This window comes from Scyliorhinus canicula, chromosome 4, assembly GCF_902713615.1.
Source record: "Scyliorhinus canicula chromosome 4, sScyCan1.1, whole genome shotgun sequence".
Taxonomy (NCBI): domain Eukaryota; kingdom Metazoa; phylum Chordata; class Chondrichthyes; order Carcharhiniformes; family Scyliorhinidae; genus Scyliorhinus; species Scyliorhinus canicula.
This window is the reverse complement of record NC_052149.1, coordinates 196,088,629-196,105,702: the sequence shown is the minus strand read 5'-3', so window position 1 is coordinate 196,105,702 and position 17,074 is coordinate 196,088,629. Positions and strand designations below refer to the sequence as shown.

The 17,074-nt window shown below is 46.8% G+C and overlaps 1 protein-coding gene across 3 annotated transcripts in view; it reads right to left on the bottom strand.

The window, feature by feature from the left end:
• Window positions 1–17,074, bottom strand: part of kctd16b (potassium channel tetramerization domain containing 16b) — a 323,779-nt gene that overhangs the window by 239,990 nt on the left and 66,715 nt on the right. The gene's annotated exons all lie outside the window — the stretch shown is intronic.

Below are 17,074 nucleotides of genomic sequence, written 5' to 3'. Positions count from 1 at the left end.
CCACATCCACCCTGTCATGTCCCCTCAGGATCTCAGGGCTGGGATTCTCCAAAATCCCAGCTAAATGTTGACGCCGGCATAAACACTGGAGTGTTTCACACCGGTGTCAATGGGCCTCTTGGCCCAGCGATTCAGTGGCCTACAGGGGGCCAGCATGGCACCAGGGTGCTCCACGCAGCTCAGGCGCCGATACGTGGCCTTGCACTGCGCATGCGCATGGTGGCCGTTTCCGCGCTGGCGGAAGAAGGTAGCCCCCACCCCCCCAGATCGCACGCACCCGCCGATTGGTAGCCCCCGATCGTGGGCCTGGCCTTCATGGATGCCCCTTCCCCCCCAGAGTCTGATCCCCCCACCCTCCCCACCAGGACGCCACCGTGGCCACAGGTCTTAGCTCCCACCGGGTGGTACCATATAATAATAATCACTTATTTTCATGAGTAGGCTTCAATTAAATTACTGTGAAAAGCCCCTAGACGCCACATTCCACCGCCTGTTCGAGAGGCCGGTACGGGAATTGAACCCACGCTGCTGGCATTGTTCTCCATTACAAGCCAGCTATTTAGCCCACTATGCTAAACCAGCTCCTATGTGAACCATGCCGGCGGAACTCGGCGGGAACTCGGCTGGTCGACCACGGAAAATCGCAGCGGGGGCCTCTTTCAATTACCCCTGACTGGTGCTGCATCGACCGCGCGTGCATGACTGGCGCCGATTCTCCGCTCGCTGGTGTGGGCTCGGAGAATCCCGGCCCATATGTTTCATTGAAGTTGCCTCTTACTCGTCTAAACTCCACTGGACACAACCTTCCCTTGTAAGACAGCCCACCCATTCCAGCTATTAATTTGGTCAACGTTCTCTGAATGGCTCCAGTATCCTTCCTTAAATAAAGTGACCAATACTGTACACATTACTGCAGGTGTGGTCTCACTAGTGTAACCATCCGGGATGGCCACTTCCAACTAGGTAGAGAAAAACACGCAAAGCCTAATGGGTAAAATGGACAAGCCAAGACTCAGACAGACTCAGAGCCTGAAATGCATATTTGTCAGCAAGAAGTCCAGACGGTATCGAAACTCCGTCCAATCACTGCTTGGGACACGCGAGCCATTTAGATCCCTGCCCACTTATTGGCTGAGGCCCAAATCGAAGGACCACCCAAAAGAGCGCGAAAACCCCCCGAGTATAAGAAGAAGAGTTCGTCATATGTTCGCTCTCTCTTGGTCTCAGTACCCTGGTCACGACTATCGCCAAGTGTAGCAACACCAGAAGCAAGTCCAAGTTCAACGCTCGCTACCAGACGGATGAGCCCAGCTGAGCAGCAGTTACTCCTTCGAAACCGAGAGTTCCAGAATCGGACAGCGGCCACTGTTTTCTGACCGAAACCGGGTGCCCGAAGTTAAGTACAGGTTGTCTGAGTCGATAGGTGTAGTTAACTGGTAGTGTTTATGTTGCATGACTAATTGTGTGAGAATAAAGTACCCTTGACCTTGAACTAACTAACTGGTCTTTGGCTCTTTGATCGATGGCTGGTTGAAACTTGTGGTGGTATCATTTGATACCTGGCGACTCTAAGCATTAAGACATAGATAATACAGAAAGAAGGGCAAATTTACTGATTGACATAATTGAAGCAGAGCCACAGAAAAGACAAAGTAAAAGAAACTCACAACAGTTATTGGCGACTCTGACGGGACTCGACCCAGAAGTGACCGTGTCACTCCGAGAGAACCCACAAAAGCATTTGAATTAGAATCCAAATTGGCAAAATAAGAGAAACCACAAGCAATACCAGTATCGATCAAACCTCCAGAATTCGGAAGTGTGTAATTTGCATGCATACAAACAAAGGGATATCAGGCAAACGCGATAAGATTTTGTTGCGTGAAACTTTCGGGAGTTGCGTAAACCAGAAAATAGCTTGAGCCGTACCCGTGTTTGCACTACCGCTTTATTCCCCCTTATTCCAAATTTCCGGTAAGAGAGAGAAGTAATTGTAGGGATGGCCATGAAGGCAATGGAACGCCTTATGCATCCACAAGAACCCAAGGTCGCAGCAACCAATAGATCAGATCAGTGTCCCGTATGGAAAGAAGAGATTACGAGGTACGTAAAGGGGAAAGGATGGCCCCGATGGCCTGAGTTTTGCGCGAATGAAGAGACAGGTCCTGGCAGCATAGGACAGACTTGGTGGGACAGCCTGGCCGAGATCCATAAGAAGAGTTTGACTAAGGTTCGTAAGCCGATGGCAATCATGTCCTGTCTGGCACAGAACAGAAATGCGGAGACATTTCTTCAGCCAGAGAGTGGTGGGCCTGTGGAATTCATTGCCGCGGAGTGCAGTGGAGGCCGGGACGCTAAATGGCTTCAAGGCAGAGATAGATAAATTCTTGATGTCGCGAGGAATTAAGGGCTACGGGGAGAATGCTGGTAGGTGGAGTTGAAATGCCCATCAGCCATGATTGAATGGCGGAGTGGAATCGATGGGCCGAATGACCTTACTTCCACTCCTATGTCTTATGGTCTTATGGTAATTGCGAGGCACAGAGGAGGTCATGAGGACACTCCTCAAGCAGCTTGAGGAGAAGGAGAAAAGTAGAGAGAGAGATATCAGTGAAAGCGAAGGTTTAAATGTACAGCTCTGGGACCAGTTAGCGGCGAAGGACAAGGAAATGGATGATGTCAAGAGGGCACATCAATCCTGTCTCGCCCACCATAGCAGCTTCCAAATCCAATACGATAAGGCCTATCAGGACACACAACGTGCTATAATGGTAAGAGAAGAGACAGAGAATCAGGTACAGCAGTTAAAGAAAAAGTGCGATGATCTAAAGGCAGCCCTCCGAGCCTCCACAGTTCCACCACGGAATAGAGGCAGGGTTTGGTGGATCATGCCAAATGTAGGTAGCAAATTGCAAAGTTGCAATCCCTGCTATCTGTTCAAAATGGGTTTAGAGACACCTTTGGCCCACAGCTAGACCAGGATTCCGGCCCCGATTGGCAGGAACTCAGTGAAACGGCCCAACGGTACGTAAGTGAGACCGAGAATCAGAATAGAGCCCCCCAGGCCCCGAAAAGAAAAGCACCCGCACCACCTACTGCACAGGCAGCACCCAACCCAATGAACCCCATTACCACGCAGTGCAGGGTTATCACGGAAGGCCAATCCGATTTTGTGTGCATCACACCATTAACGATCACCCAGTTACGAGACGCCTCTGAGAAGATAGATACTTTCCACTCCACATCGGACCCACATCACTTTTCCGAGTTAGTAAAACAACAAGCCCTCATGTATGGTTTAGACAAGCTAGAGCAAGTGAAGCCCATAGTTATGTGCTTAGACCCCTCAGTTAGTTCAGCCCTTCCCCACCCACAAAATGTAGGAGGAGGTAGCCTCCAAGAAATGAAAACGGCCATTTTAGACGCCATAGGATATAACAGAGGAGATCCGGTGGACGGACTTAAGCGGTGCAGGCAGAAAAAGGGAGAGCATCCAACAGCGTTTGCTGGACGCTTTTGGATCCCATTTTACTGCTGTATTTAGGGAGTTAGCTCGCGCCCATTTATCAGCAGACAATACGGCTAAATGGACCCATACGTTAGTATCCCATGCCACAGAGGCAGGACAGAATGCATGCGCCAGTTACGACCCCTCAGACGCAGCACACAATGAAGTGTGGGTTCTGAAACAATTGTCCAGAGCTTGGGAACAGTCTGTACAGAAAAAGACAGATCATGAGAGAGTAGATGCCACAATGCATCCAGTAAGGGCACACCAAGACCCAGCATAGGCAGAGGTACAGCACAGCACTCCAAGACACAGGAATGTTATAATTGAGGATGCAAGGGACATTACGCATGAGAATGCAATGCCCCCCCAAAGCAGCAAAGGAATCAGCACCCAAACGCACCCCCCCCCCCCCCCCGGTCATTTTTAGGACTGGTTGGATGTTGTAGGAACCATATAGACGGATTCGCCACAAAAGCAGCCCCACTTTCCGAGCTCCTAAAGAATCAGACTCCATGGAAATGGCTTCCACAGCACACGGATGCCGTGGGTACATTGAAACATTTGGTTGTTTTAGTAGATGTGCCCCAGGCAGCAGAACACATCCTAGGCATCAATTTCATGAGTACACACAACCTTTCATTCGACCCAGTCAACCGATGCACATGGAAAATGGCTAGAGCCGCGCGAGCCCCCGCCACACTCACAGTAAGAGATTATGCCCATAGAATCAGCTCACTAGGAGAGTACTGGTTTGATCCACAAACCATTACGACAGACAAAGTGGTTAGAGAGGTCTTGAAAAGACAGAAGGCAGCATTTGCCCAGCACAAGCACGTCTGTGGCAAAATCCCAGGTTTAGTAAACATTACAGGTCCTGATCCCAAACCCCAGAAACAGTACGGCTTCCCCCAGCAAGCCGATGGAGAGATAGCCAAGGTAATTCAAAGTTTATTAAACCAAGGCGTGATTTGTCCCGTTGCATCAACAAATAATGCCCCGATTTGGCCAGTAAGAAAACCCGATGGATCATGGCGACTGACCATCGACTACAGAGAATTGAACAAAGTGACTCCCCTAGCAGCCCCCATCGTTGCCTCGAGTCTCAAGACCATGTTGAGACAGGGGACTCCAGTCGAAATTGTTTTCGGTATGAGATATCAGTAATGGCTTTTGGTCCATACCACTGGACAAAGCATGCCAGTATAAATTTGCGTTCACTTTCCAGGGACAGCAGTACATGTGGACGTGCCTTCCACAAGGCTTCCACAACGCCCCCTCCATTTTTCACAGACAATTGGCAAACGGATTATCTAAATTTTACCGCCCCGAAAGCCTTGTTCAGTATGTGGACAACTTGCTCCTACAGACAGACACCTAGGAAGAGTATATCTTGCTTCTTTCTGAATTATTACAACTCCTTACAACGATTGGATACAAAATTAACCCCAAGAAAGCCCAAATCCTTCAGGAAAAAGTCACATATTTAGGTACGGTCATCACACATGGGAAGCGTGACATAGAACTCAAATGCATTAAATTTGCCATTGCCCTAAAACCGGTCATTTTTAGGACTGGTTGGATATTGTAGGAACCATATAGACGGATTCGCCACAAAAGCAGCCCCACTTTCCGATCTCCTAAAGAATCAGACTCCATGGAAATGGCTTCCACAGCACACGGATGCCGTGGGTACATTGAAACGCACCCTGAGCACAGCCCTCGCTTTGCAAGCCCCAGATCCCCACTCCCCATACGCGATAGAGGTAGCGACCACAGACCGAACCATTTCGGCCGTACTCCTGCAGGAAAGGCACCATCGTCTAGGACCTGTAGCCTATGCCTCACGAGTCTTAGATCCAGTGGAACAAGAATTTTCAGCCTGCGAGAGGCACCTGTTAGCAGTTTTCTGGGTGGTACAGTACTTCTCGTACATAACCGGACTCAACCCAGTAACCATTTTGACCGTGCACACCCCGACACAGCTTTTATTGGACGGCAGACTAAAAGATGGCACAGTAAGCCACATTTGAGCAGCGCGATGGACCCTACCCCTCCAGGCACGCGACATCACTGTAAAACAGACAAAAACGCACATGTTTCTGGCCGATAATTTGCATTATGCAGGAACCCCACATGAGTGCGAGATTATAGCCCCAAAGCACAGCACAGGCCCTTTTGTTCCCAAGTCGGTACCAAGAAAGACAGGTATCGGACCCCAGTCCACAGACAAAGCACTTAGAATTTACATAGATGGCTCCTCCACAGTCTTTGAGGGAAAAAGGATAACAGGCTGTGGTATTTATGTAGAGGACGCGCAGGGACGCGATCTAGAAGAGATAGCTTTAAAGTTGCCTGGACACTTAGGTTCGCAGGCAGCTGAGTTAGCAACCATTGCTTACATTGTCCAGCACCCCGATTCGTTCCCGACCCCTGCAGACATACATTCGGACAGTTTATACGTCTGCAACAGCCTAACGGAATTCCTATCCCTGTGGTAATCGAGAGGATTTATTTCCGCAGACGGAAAACCTCTACCCTCAGCCCCACTGCTCAAACATATCCTTCAGACAGCTAAAGGCAGGAAATATAGCATCGTCAAAGTAAGAAGTCACCATCGCTCCTCCCCACCCGGTAATGTGAAAGCTGACGCCCTAGTGAAGGCAGGCTCACGACATGGCCACCTTTGGCAACCCAGTACCCCAGTACACGCAGTTCAGGTCTCACAGACCAACATCCAAGGCTTAGCCCAGGCACAAAAGGAAGACGAAGCGTGAAAATAAATTTTAAAAGGGAACTTCCCGGCTCCCTATGAAAAGTTTAGGAATTCTTTGACGGCCCATGAGGGAATCGTTTTAAAAGATGGAATTTATGTAGTCCCTGTCATAATATCCATTCATGCATATCATGAGATGCAGACAGGCAGTGATTGGCACACAGGATAACCAATGAACACACACGACACAGAACAACCAATCATCAGACAGGACACCACCACCATAAAGCCCACAGGGCATTAAGGCTCTCTCTCTCTCTCACAGGACACGGCTAGGGAGATAGTCATAGTGCAAAGGCCAATGAACATCATCACCATGTGGTAGAGAGCTAGTCTGGTCAAGCCAGTAGGAGGTTATCAGTTAGGTTAATAGAGTGTTAACCCACAGCAGATTATGTACAGCAATCAACAGGTTCAATAAAACAGTGTTGGACCATCTCCTGTGTCGGAAGCCTGTTTTTCATTTTACTGCATCCAGTTGCAGTCGATGTTAGACCAGCACAGATAACACATCAGTCCCCACCCAGGACAGGAGTGAAATAATTTGCAAGTTCCATGATGGACATGGACACCAAGGGATTGAATCCACCCTTGTCCACCTCAGACCCCTCTGCTGGTGGCCGGATTTGAAAACCGACATGTCCCATTACGTCGAAAACTGTTTAATTTGTGCTCAAAACAACCCCGATAGGTATGCAAAAAAAGCCCAGCTACGACACACCCGCCCTGTAAATGGCCCGTGGACAAAACTTCAATTGGATTATATTGGTCCCCTGCCCCCCTGCAGAAATGGATACAAATATGTGTTAGTGATGAAAGACACATTTACGAAATGGGCCCAGGCGTTCCCCTTGAGAACAAACACAGCCAAGTCCACGGCAAAGATCTTAACAGAGCAAATTTTTACAAGATGGGGACTCCCCCATAGTATTGAGTCTGACCAAGGTTCCGACTTTACGGGCTGGTTTAGCACACTGGGCTAAATCACTGGCTTTTCAAGCAGACCAAGGCAGGCCAGCAGCACGGTTCAATTCCCGTACCAGCCTCCCCGAACAGGCACCGGAATGTGGCGCCTAGGGGCTTTTCACAGTAACTTCATTGAAGCCTATTCCTGACAATAAGCGATTTTCATTCATTTCATTCATTCATGAAAATATGATGACGATATTTGGGATTAAACAAAAGTTCCACACTGCCTATCACCTCCAGTCCAGCGGCATTGTGGAGCGCATGAATCAGACATGAATCGAAAAATGGTGCAGCAGCACAACATAACATGGGACACAGTGCTCCCATTCACACTGATGTTTATTAGGAACACAGTGTCAAGCTCAACAGGATATACCCCCATACCCTCAGGACCGGATGACCCACGAAGGGTACCAAATACTTATTCGGACTTGATTTGGCCAGCCCCACAGTCACCGCCCTGACCCATGAGAAAGCAGTCCAGCATATGGTCGAGAACATTCAGGCAGCTGTTCGACTAGGCGCTAAACAAAAGCAGAGTAAGGCCTGCTTTGATAAGACAGTGCAGCCGACAGACAGAGCATACAGTCGGATAGCAAGTAATGATCACCTTATACAACCCCAGCTCATTCCTCTCCCCTAAATTTGCAGGACCCTATTCAATCTCGGACAAAGTAAGCCCCTCAGTTTATAAAATAATGTACTTGAACGGAAAATCAGGATGGTTCCATTTAAATCAGGTTAAGGTTTATGGAACGCAGTTCAGCCATTCACACCATCTCTCATTGGTGATGGCAGACAATGAGAACCAGCCCACTGACAACCCGAGTTCCCCCTCCCCCAGCAGCAGCAGCATGTCCACAGACACGACCTTGACCACGCCCCCAGAATCAAATTTCACCCTGACGCTTGATTCGGCTGCTCGCGACAGCGACAGTACAACTGAAACCCCTGAGAGACCCGAACAAAGATCCCATGAACCAGGCTCCAGTCACTACAGGCCCAGAGACCCTGACCACGATACGCTCAGCCTCTTTGAGACGATTTATTTGCCCACACCGGAACCTGACCCGCCACCCGATGATAGCGACATCTCCTTTGCAGCCTCCCTACGGAACATGAAGCACTGGCACCGTGACAATTCCTGTTGTCTGACTAGGAATGATGAAATGGACCCCACATCGGCACACGCCGCGTTGGCCTGCAAAGTCCATGACCGCGTTTGGCACCCGGGAGATGGTGACAACTCTGAGTCTGACCCCCACCATGGTAACCCTTTTGCAAATCTTTTTGAAATGGAACCTTGAGGTGTCCAGATGATGAGAGTCAGGAACCAATTGAGATATACGGTGTCCTGTACTCTGATGGAACCTGCCCGCTTTTATGTTTAGTTTGTGTTTAAATGTTGTTCGTTCTCTCTTGTATGATTTGGTGTGCCGTCCTCACGGACGCTTTCTTGATGCAGTCATAATTACTCTTCTGATGCCACATGGTAATTAGTGAAACAAGTTTGCCTGGAGCCCATATATTTACAAATTCTTACCACTCTTGGAAGGTCACTCAGGCAGTGGAGTAATGGCACTTATCCCCACCCTGCCTGAGGACCCCCTACACATTTGGTCAGCCAAGCTCGGGTAGTGGAGCAACGGCACTGATCACAGCCCTACACGGGGATCCCACCCATTCTTGCCCTGCCACAGATCATACACACCTCCCCATTCGGATAATTGTTTTCGAAAATCTTTTGCTGTTCTTTTCTAGTCCTGTGGTTTAAAGAATGCTTCTTGCCACAGCTTTTGCCCTTTCCGGCAATCCTACGGTTGCTATCCCCCACATACTATTTACATGTCAGAAACACTTGGTTAGAAAAACAAGTTTGCAGAGGATGGAGAAATTGTCCGCCCACTCAGACCATCGACCACAGGCTGCGAGAGTGCTCGCACTGTGAATTTAAAAAATTTTTTCGGATGTCTTGTCTCCGCAAATGGTTGTTTACAAATAAAAATGAGGGAGTCACACATGGTGATGATTCTAATGGGGCATTGACGTTAAGGAGAGACAGACAGACGTACGAGATGTTAAACAACACGATTATAACAGATACTATGCTTGTTCCCTCAGAAAGATACAAAGATACTCGAAGGCGAAGGAAAATCTGAACACAATGAAGACGACGTTGATGATCGGCATCATGACCGTCGCTGGAACAGTACAGTTGTGCGTATTACCCATCTCTACACCCATCACCACACAGGGCCCGGACACTACACCACACACACACACAGCCACCGATACCCCCACATGGTGTGAGAATCTCATTAAGTGGTATTCACTGTCATACACAATGGAAGCCTTACTCGTGATAGCCATATTGTACAGTATCGTCCAATCAGATTGCGAAAATGGAGGAGGAGAGCCTCCCGCCCTCCAGTATACACATTTAGAGCCCCCTTCCTCGGACTCCAACAAACCCCACACTCTTTCTGAACCTTCCTCTTTAATAAATTTTGCGGTTGTTGTTTTTGTTAATAAAGCTTATTTGTTTGTGTGTGTGAATGTTAGTGATAGGAAGAAATGTGATGTTGCTATCGGATTTTTGGATTGTAAGATAAGTTCTTTGATTGTTAAATAGCACCATGAGTGCTACCAGCAATTTCCAGACCATTACTATGAATGACTTGCAAAATTCAGATTTGTGAAATTACTCCCCAAAAGGTGAAGATTCTGTGGTGTAACAGGATTGGGCCTGAAATCTTTACCTGCTTCAGGCTGTCCCTATAATCTATGGGATGAAGACCTTGATTTAAGAACATTGGTTTAAAGAAATCTAAGGGCCAATCTTCTGATGCAGGACCAAGATGCATTCAGGATAGATGTTATCAGGTTGAGGAAGCTTACCAGACTTTAGAAGGTCAAGTGTAGAATCAAATTCTAATTGAGTTAATGAGGCAGAGATGTGTTTCAATTAGTTTGTGTTGAATCAATGTCAGCAACGTGCTTGGTTAACACAATGCTGTACAGCCAGCAATATATTCCATTCAAATGTTGATTTTAGAATTTTAATTGTGTCCTCTGTGTGTCTCTGCTAAAATGGTGCTTCAAATACCTTCTGCATTTAAATTTCCTCCAAGACTATTTATCTCAGTGGTTAGAGCTTTAGACAGTTTATTAAGGCTTTTTATATTTAAAAAAAAAGAATTGATTTTTCCTCAGTTCGATGAATTGGACTCAGCAGCAGTAATGGAAAAATTTGTCGGATCTACTGGAAAAGGGCTTGAAACAATCCAAACTAATTTTATTTCAGAATCCTCAATATTTTCTGGAGAGAATGCTGAACGTGTAAATAATGCACAATGTAATTTGATGGTGAACTGAGAAAACATGAGATACATAGGTCCAACTCACCAGTTGCTTCTGAAAGGCATTGGGTATACCACTGTATATCTAATACCAAAGATTCACTGAAATTATGTTATATTGTATTTCAGTATTTTCTAAAAGAAGAACTGAAATAACAACCCCCCTCCTCACTGGGTGAGAAGGCACCACAAAAATCTCCATCCTCAATGATGGAGGAGCCCAGCATATCTGTGTGAAAGACAAGGCAGAAGCATTCGCAACAATCTTCAGCCAGAAGTGCCAAGTGGATGATCCATCTCGGTCTCCTCCGGAGGTCCCCAGCATCACGGATGTCAATGTTCAGCCAATATGGTTCACACCACGTGACATCAAGAAATGGCTGAAGGCACTGGATACTTCAAAGGCCATGGGCCCTGACAATATTCTGGCAATAGCATTGAAGACGTGTGCTCCAGAACTTGTCGCACCTTTAGTCAAGCTATTGCAGTACAGCTACAACGCTGGCATCTACCCGGCAATGTGGAAAGTTGTCTAGGTGTGCCCTGTGCACAAGAGACAGGACAAATCCAACCCAGCCAAGTATCACCCTATCAGTCTGCTCTTTATCATCAGCAAAGTGATGGAAGGAGTCATCAACAGTGCTATCAAGCGGCATTTACTCAGCAATAAACTGTTCACGGATGCTCAGTTTGGGTTCCGGCAGGTTCACTCAGCTCCTGACCTCATTGAAGCCTTGGTTCAAACATAGACAAAAGAGCTGAATGCCAGAGGTGAGGTGACAGTGACTGCCCTTGACATCAAAGCAGCATGTGGCCGAGTATGGCATCAAGGAGCCCTAACTAAACTGGAGTCAATGGGAATCAGGGGAAGACTCTCCATTGGTTGGACTCATACCTGGCACAAAGGAAGGTGGTTGTGGTGGTTGGAGGTCAATCATCTCAGCTCTAGGACATCACTGCCGAAGTTCCTCAGGGTAGTGTCCTAGGCCCAACCATCTTCAGCTGCTTCATCAATGACTTCTCTTCCATCATAAGGTCAGAAGTGGGGATGTTTGCAGATGACTGCACAATGTTCAGCACCATTCATGACTCCTCAGATAATGAAGCAGTCCATGCCCAAATGCAGGAATACCTGGTCAATATCCAGGCTTGGGCTGGCAAGTGGCAAGTTACATTCCCACCACACATGTGGCAGGTAGTTACCATCTCCAACAAGAGAGGCTCTAACCATCGCTCTTGGCATTCAAGGGCATTGCAAAATCCCCCACAATCAACATCCCAGGGTTACCATTGATCAGATACTGAACTGGACTAGCCATATTAATACTGTGGCTACCAGAGCAGGTCAAAGGCTAGGAATCCTACAGCGAGTAACTCACCTCCTGACCCCGCAAAGCCTGTCCACCATCTATAAGGCACAAGTCAAAAATGTAATAGAATACTCTCCATTTGCCTGGATGAGTTCAGCTCCAACAACACTCAAGAAGCTCAACACCATCGAGGACAAAGCAGCCCGCCTGATTGCTACCACTTCCACAAATATTCAATCTCTCCATCACCGATGAACTGCGGTAGCCACATGTACCATCTACAAGGTGCACTGCAGTAACTCCCCAAGGTTCCTTAGGCAGCACCTTCTAAACCCATAAACCATCTAGAAGGACAAGAGTAGCAGATACCTGGGAATCCCACCACCTGGAAGTTCCCCTGCAAGCCACTATCTGACTTGGAAATATGTCGCCATTCCTTCACTGTCACTTAGAGAACTCCCTCCCTAACAGCACAGTGGGTGTACCTACAACTGAAGGACTGCAGCGATTCATGATGGCAGCTGCCCACCACCATCTGAAGGACAACTAAGGATGGGTAATAAATGCTGGCCCAACCAGCGATGCCCACATCCCATAAATTATTATTTTTTTAAATGTTCTTTTTCTCTTTCTCTTAGACCAACTTATTTCTCTTTCTTTATTTCTTTCTGTAGTTAGTTTGATGCCAATTCACCCCATGTGCTTCTCAGTCATTCTTCTGTTTTTCTCCTCTATCCTTAAATGCATTGAGTAAAGCGATATTGTTGGTCCGATCATTCATTAAAGTTCCAAGATGGCCCGTGGACTTTGTTTGCCTTTATCAGCTCACACATCCAGCAGTTTATAGTGCAAAGCATTTTCTAGCCGAAGGGTATGAAAAATTATCTAATCGATGGGCACAGGCTGGATGCCCTGCTCCAGCAAAGGCAACACCAATAATGGCTTCATTAACATAGCTAATAATATCACCGTGTATCTGAACTATAGCCTTACCATGAATTGTAGGTAGCTATATTCGGGAGGTGGTGGCATAGTGTTAATATCACTGGACATGTAACCCAGAGGCCCAGGCAAATGTTCAAATTCAATTAATAGCTGGTCTGATGGTGATCACAATCACCTCAATCCTGAAAGGTCATCCTTACTAACATCTGGGGGCTTATGCAAAAAGTAAGAGAGGTGTTCCACAGACTAGTCAAGCAACAGCCTGACATAGTCATCCTCACAGAGTCATTGCCCAGACATCACCATCACCATCTCTCGGTCACCATGCACCACTGACAGGACAGAACCGCAAGAGCATACAGCTGGGAAGGAGATCATAGAATCATAGAATTTACAGTGCAGAAGGAGGCCATTCAGCCCATGGAGTCTGCACCGGCTCTTGGAAAGAGCACCCTACCCAAGGTCAACAACTCCACCCTATCCCCATAACCCAGTAACCCCACCCAACACTAAGGGCAATTTTGGACACTACGGGCAATTTAGCATGGCCAATCCACCTAACCTGCACATCTTTGGACAGTGGGAGGAAACCGGAGCACCTGGAGGAAACCCACGCACACACGGGGAGGATGTGCAGACTCTGCACAGACAGTGACCCAAGCCGGAATCGAACCTGGGACCCTGGAGCTGTGAAGCAATTGTGCTATCCACAATGCTACCGTGCTGATGTGATGAGAGATGCCCAGTTTTGAATTGCTAGAACTGTTTGAAATCTATCCCATTTGGCACAGTGGCAGTTCTTCACCACACAATGAAGGATATCTTCAATGTGAAGATGGGAAACTCATCCCCACAATGACTGATGGAGTTACTCTAATACTGTCATTAGCTCTGGACCCCGTAATGTCTTACATCATCAGGTCAAACGGGGAAAGAAAACATGCTGGTCACTGCCTACCATCACCCCTCAGCTGGTGAACCAGTACTCTTCTGTGTTGAACACCAAGAAAGCATTGAGGGTAACAAGGGCAGAGAATATACTCTTGGAGAGGGACTTCAATGTCCATCACCAAGAGCGGCTCAGTAACACCACTGCTGACCAAGCTGGCTGTTTTCTAAAAGACATGGCCGCTAGACTGGTTCTGTGGAGGGTGGTGAGAGAGCCAGAAAGGGAGAACATCCTGCTTAGCCTCACCCTCAACAATCCACCTGTTGCAGATGCACCTGTCCATGACAGTATTGGAATTCAAAACAGGGCATCTATTAGGCACTGTGGATCATCAGCAGTATTGTACACAACCACAATCTGTAACCTCATGGCAGCATATATCCCACTCTACCATTAGCATCAAACCAGGGAATCAACCCTGGTTCAATGCAGGCATATAGAGTGCAGAAGGGCATGCCAGGAGCAGCAGCAAGCATACCTAAAAATGAGATGCCAACCTGATGAAACTACAAAACAGGACCATGTGCATGCCAAACAGTGGAGCAGCAAGTGATAGACAGAGCTTACTGATCCACCAACCAATGGATCAGATCTGAGCTCTGCAGTCCTGCCACATGCAGTCGTGAATGCTGAAAGGCAATTAACCAACTCACGAGAGGAGGACGCTCCACAAATATCCCCATCCTCAATGATGAAGTTGCTCAGAACATCAATGTAAAGAACAAGGCTGAAGCCCTTGCATCAACCTTCTGCCAAAAGTGGATGTTCCATCTCGGTCTCCTCCAGAAGTCTCCAGCATCAGAGATGCCAGTCTTCGATCAATTTGATTCACCGCAGGTGATATCAAGGAATAGCTGAAGGCACTGGATACTGCAAAGGCTATGGCCATGGCCCTGACAATATTCTGGCAATAATACCGAAGATGTGTACTCCAAAACTTGTCCGTGCTCCGAGCCATGCTATTCCAGTACAGTTACAACACTGGCATCGACCCAGCAATGTGGAAAAGTGTCCAGGTATGTCCTGTACACAAAAGATAGGTAAAATTCAACCCAGCTAAATACAGCTCTTCAGTCTACTTGTGATCTTCCGCAAAGTAATGAAAAGTGTCCTTGACAGTTCTATGAAGTGGCACTTACTCAGCAATAACCTACTCACTGAAGCAGAGTTCGGGTTCCACCAGGGCCGTTCAGCTCCTGATCTCAATACAGCCTAAGGTCCAAACATGGACAAAGGAGCTGAACTCAAGAGGTGAGAGTGATTTACTTTGACATCAAGGCAGAATTTGACTGAGTATGGCATCAAAGAGCCATGGCAAAACAGGAGTCAATGTGAATCAGGGGGAGTTCTCTGCTGGTTGGAGTAATCCCGGCTAGAAAGAAAGATGGTCGTATTTGTTGCATCTCAGTCCGAGGACATTGTTGCAGGAGTTCCTGTAGGCCTAACCATCTTCAGCTATTTCATCAATGACCTTCACTCCATCATAAGGTAAAAAGTGGGAATGTGCACAGATGATTGCACAATGTTCAGCACTATTCATGATTCCTTGCTGTAACCTGTTTTGATACATGTTTGTAATAAAATGCATTTTTTAAAAAAACTATTCATGATTCCTCGGGTGCTGAATCAGTCTGTGTTCAAAAGCAACAAAACCTGGACAATATTGAGTCTTGGGCTGACAAGTGGCAAGTAACATTCACACCATATACGTGCCAGGCACCTCCAATATGAGGGAATCTAACCATCACCCCTTAACATTCAATTGGCATTACTATCACCGAATCTCCTACTATCAACATCCTGGGGTTTACCATTGGCCAGAAACTGAACTGGAAGAGCTAGTAAATACTGTGGCTGCAAGAGCAGGTCAGAGGCTGGGGATCCTGCATAGGGTAACTCACCTTTTGACTCCTCCAAGCCTGTCCACCATCTACAAGGCATAAGCCAGGAGTGTGATGAAATACTCTCTATTTGCCTGGAGAACAACAACCCACAAGAGGTTCAGTGCCACCCAGAATAAAGCAGCCTGCTTGATTATCACCTGATCCACCACCTTTAATAGTTATTCCTTCCTGGATGAGATGCACTGCAGCATCTCACCAAGACTCTTTTAATACCACCTTCCAAACTCATGACCACTACCACCTAGAAGGACAAAGGCAGCAGATGCGTAGGAACGCAACCACCTGGAAGTTCCCCGCCAAGCCACTCACCATCCTGACTTGGAAATACCTCATTGTGTCTTCACTGTCGCTTAGTCAAAGTCCTGGTACTCCCTTCGCAACATTACAGCTGGTGTTCCTTCACCACATTGACTACAGCAGTTCAAGAAGGCTGCAGACCACTACTTTCTTAAGGGCAATTTGAGATGGACAATAAATGCATTATTAAAGGTGCATGTGATATACATTTCAATCAGTAGTTGTAGCTAATGTATGTTTATTTTACAAAGAGAGAATGACAACTTGGAGAAGAACAAGCTGACAATGGGGAAATTGGGAGCATTTGCTTAATTGGTGGCTGTTGAATAGGGCCAGGAATTTTAGTGCTTTCTTATTTCGGGTGGATAGAGAAAAATATTAGTATTTTTGTTTTTTGCCTCCAGCATACTGCATAAATATAATAGCCAGAATTGATTCACTGCTTCAGTGGTCCAGGAAATTGCTTGTTTGATAGCTGGTGAACTGGTGGTACTACTACATCAGAGAGATTCCAACAGGGGGAACTCTGTAAGGCAGCATGTGGCAACAAAAAGGTGGAGGCAAGATAGATATAAATTGAGCTATCATTAAATATGACTCGGTTTCTGGTGTTCTCACTTCAAGTAGCACAGATCTACAACTAGCTAGATGGTTCCCCACAGCCTGCAGTGGCAGTTGTTCTAGATTACTGCCAAACAGGTTTGCCAGGAGCAGCAGGTAGATTTGTTGGCACCATGATTCATGCAGGTATGAACTTGACTTAACAAGACTCTTCATTTAGACTCCTCATCGTCTCCTGACCTTCCATGTGTCAGAGCTCCTTTTGATGATTCCCTTTTTCCTTGCCGTCTGGCTAAAAGCTCGTAAATGTTTCAATTACAGTCAACTTTATGGGAGATAACCAGGAAATACTCCATTAGGTAGAAGGAAGAAAAAAAGCTCCAAAAAATATAAAAACATTTCATAATATTAGTGCCAACAAAACGAATATGAGATTGCATTAAAATACTCCACAAAATAAAGAAACATCCTAAAATTCCAAATTTTTAACTGCTTT